This window comes from Leptidea sinapis, chromosome 11, assembly GCF_905404315.1.
Source record: "Leptidea sinapis chromosome 11, ilLepSina1.1, whole genome shotgun sequence".
Taxonomy (NCBI): Eukaryota; Metazoa; Arthropoda; class Insecta; order Lepidoptera; family Pieridae; genus Leptidea; species Leptidea sinapis.
In genome coordinates, this window is record NC_066275.1 from 14,914,066 (window position 1) to 14,918,216 (window position 4,151).

Below are 4,151 nucleotides of genomic sequence, written 5' to 3' on the forward strand. Positions count from 1 at the left end.
AGAACAGTGGAAGAGCCTGGGGGAGGCCTATGCGAAAGCAAAACAATCTGTGCCGATGTCTACTGCAAACTAAATGTAAATTGAAAACTATGTAAAGATTGTTATTAAAGGCTACTAAATTATTATTATTATTAATAATAAGAAAGCCTCATTTATTCCATAACTCTTTTTACACAGAACGAATTATTAGTAGGTAAGATAAAATTCTGATTGTTTGGTGTTAGTAATTTAGTTACAACTCAATATAAATATTATACTATTATTTCAATACTAAATGAGCTTATTTGTTAGACAATAGCTCCGGCACATGAGTAAATAAAATGGTTATTTATTCATGTGTTTATTCAATACAAAAATCAATTCTCATCAGATCTCCACGTTCTGAGGTCCTAGGAAGCTTAACCTGACTACTCTGCTCGCCAAAGTAGTGTCACTATGTCTGTATGTATGTGTGTGTGTTTGTGTGTAAGTATGTAAAACTCCTGTAAATTTTGAATGGTTTGACAGATTTCATCGTGGTGGCTTCATTCGAAAGAATTTAGAATATAATTTGGATCGGTAGATTTTGAGAAATCTCAAAAAAACTGCATATATATTTTTTAAATGTGTTTCGTTTTTGGAATAACTTTGAAACGATTCCATACTGGCTCCGTAAAATTTCTTAATCTTGTAAGGTGAATTGTGTTATATTTTATAATAAACTCCCAAATGATATTAAAATATTACCTATTAAAAAATTTAAACGTATCGTAAAAAATAAATTAACACCGAAGGCCTATTATAATGTGAAAGATTATTTGAATGATAAAGATAGTTCGAATTAATATTCTAAATTTTGTTAATGAATGTTGTTATACTCATTTAAATGCTATTGTTTCTTTTGTAGCTCATCCTGACTTGCACTAAATAACTTATAAAGTTTCACAGTGAATAAAGATTTTTTTGACTTTGACGGCTTTACCGATCAATTCCAAAACTAAAACTAACTTGCTAAGCTCTTAACCTTGAAAAACCACGTCGATCACGGCTGATTCGGCCCAAATAGATTGATTGATTCGTTCGAGAGATATCATGAGAGAAAGAAATCCGAAAAAAGTGTTTTTTCAGAATTACCCTAAAATGCCTAGTTTGATCAATTCGAACATAAATATATATGAATTATGAAGCTTAAAAATCTTATTCAGCTCGAAAAGGTGAAAAACGACGCATTAGTCAAAATGTAAGTGCTTAGCGTGAAGTTGCAGGGTTGTTGGCCTAAAGGTCAACTGATTTCCTAATTTTTTTTAATTTACACAACAGAAAAGCGAACACATCGTTTGTGCTGACGTCTCACAGCATGGAGGAGTGCGAGGCACTGTGCTCCAGGCTGACCGTGATGGTGGACGGACGGTTCGAGTGTCTCGGGACACCGCAACACCTCAAGAACAAGTTCTCACAAGGTACCGATTCATAGCGCTAAACTTAATAATATCTATGCTTATATTGTAAAGCTGTACAGTTGTTTTTTTGAACACACTGTTCTCTGGATCTAACTAGATTCATAAGTAATAGTTTAGGCTATATAGTAATTGTTACCTCTGAAGAAAAGCTAGTCGCTGGCGTTCCTAATGGTAAGTTAAATTGTGTGGTTATATGAAACAACGATGCAGTGTACCCTTTTGTTTCACAATATAACATACCTATATCAGCATAATAATCTAAATAAAAAAAATAATATTATTATGCTTTACTTATTCAGAAAATAAAAATATAATGTAAAAATTGTCAAGTGCTAGAGCTTAATTCTGGCGCCTTAGACAACTCAACTAGCCTGACTTGGAATTACATATATACTTTACCCCTACTCCGCGGCCGGCTGTAATGTCTGAGCTACTTACTATACACTCCATCACATTCCAGAACGGCAGTGACGGTGATTTTTTCACTATAACAATATTTATCACTCACCTCTAATTGTGATAATAAGTTTCCCAAAAAAGTGTAGATGATTGATTAAAAAAAATGCATGAGAGTAATAACACAATAGGTATGTAAAAATCTTAGAACAGACATACTGCAAAGTTCATGTGAAAGTTCTGCACTAGTTGAATGTCATCTGAAAATAGACAGAACAATACAATACTGCCAACACGAACAAAGGTATTTGTACGGTGCAGTATTCGTGGGGCAGTATTGCCATTGCAGCGTTGTAGCGGTTAACTTGTAAGGTTCGGAACGGGTTTGAAGGGCCTGTTTATCACCGAGTCCATGAGAATAGTATTAGTAAGGTTTTGGTTTCCTTATTTTAAAAGGTTAGCTTAGTACTGATATTAAAGGAAACCATTTATAAGCCTAACGAATAAATAAAACTATAATTTAATTTAATAATATTTATTTCTTAGTAAACTGTACAAAACTTTGTATGACCTTTCTACTAATCTCATTCTAAATGTATGGGTGTTTTCACGCACTTGTAAAATAAGAAGGACTTCCGCGCCGTGATATTAGCAAGTGAAGCACCTTTATGCTAGTGTGTGTGCGGTTACGGGGTATACCAGATACACAATTTTTTCTCCCTTAAATCATATATCCACAAATACTTTTATGTTATTGTTTTTACACTTATTCACAACGCACGACGGCATTTTTAAAATATTTTAATAAGAAGCAAACTAATCTGTCACAGACGATGACAATTTTTATAATGGCCGCCTATCGGCCTGTAGTAGTGTAAGTGTGTGCGTGGGGCTATGTATTTACACGTCTTGTTTTGGCGCTCCACTGTTATGTAAGGTGACACGGAGTCTTTATTTTCTTACTAGTCCGTGGCGTGTTTATATCGAAATTTTGGATACTTCTCGTTTGAATTTTTAAAAAGTTATTGGTTACAATTTACTGATTAGGTGACGTATTTTGATATCTGTAATAGTTTAACACGTGATCCGAAAAAAATTACAAAACAAATGTGTTACGAAATTCAAAAAGGGTTCTTTAACATTATTTAACGTTACGATGTTTACCCGCAACTTCGTCCATGTGCAATAATTACTTTGGGCAGCATTTTTTTATTTTTTTTATAAGTATACTCGCTTTGCAAATAATACACATACAAACTGCTATGGTTAGTATATTTTTATAAGCTACTTACTATAGAACTATGATCCCCTTGTTCATCCCCACACAGGTCTAAATTTTAAAAACGCTAGAACAAATATTTATTTATTTCTTATCAAGTGCCTGAATACAAAGTTTCATGGTTTGCAAACTTCCACCCTTATTTCAACCCCCCTTTTATTTGCGATAAAAGTTAGCCTATATCCTTTCCTAAGCTATTCGTCTACCTCTGTACTCAATTTCATTAAAACCGGTTCAGTGATTTAGGCGTGAAAGCGTAACAAACAAACTTACATTCACATTTATAATATTAGTAGGGATGTATATCATTGATTATGTAACTAACTTTTTGAAATGAGCTTGAGCTTTTAATTATGACCAATTGTTATGTCTTATAGATACAAAATCAAAATCAAATATTGGTTTCAAAAATTGTTAAAAAATTACTTATTGAAAGTCAAAAACTACAATCAATTCCAAAAGAATGCCTCAGACCCGAGAAGAATGGGCGCAACAAAGTCAACGAGCTTTTTTTTCATACAACATCGTAACATGGTTACAAACTAAAACAATAACTTTCTCCCAGTCTCACTTAACTTTTTTGTTTCAGGTTTTACTTTAACAATTAAAGCAAAATTAAATGAACTTGAGCAACAGGATGCCACGAACAAAAGTAGTATTGAATCTATCAAGGATTATGTCAACACCCACTTTAACGGTCCCCGGTTGATGTAAGTATATCAAATTCATTTTAAAATCGTGAAGCTCGAAGATAATAAACAAATTGACATTGCTTACATGAATTAAAAAAAACTGCGATTCGTTCGTTTGTCAAGGTATATGATACGTATGTGATATTCATTTTGAATTATTTTGGAAGCCCTAAGCAAATAATGTTACATGTCAAGACTACAGGGTTCGAAATGCACCGATATACTTCCGCGATTAGTTTATTATTCTTCGCTTTAGTGATATAATACTCCTACATACGCACAGATATCGCGCGAGTTGAATGTTATCGGGGACTGAGGTAAAGAGCGGGAGTATCTTCCTCCCGC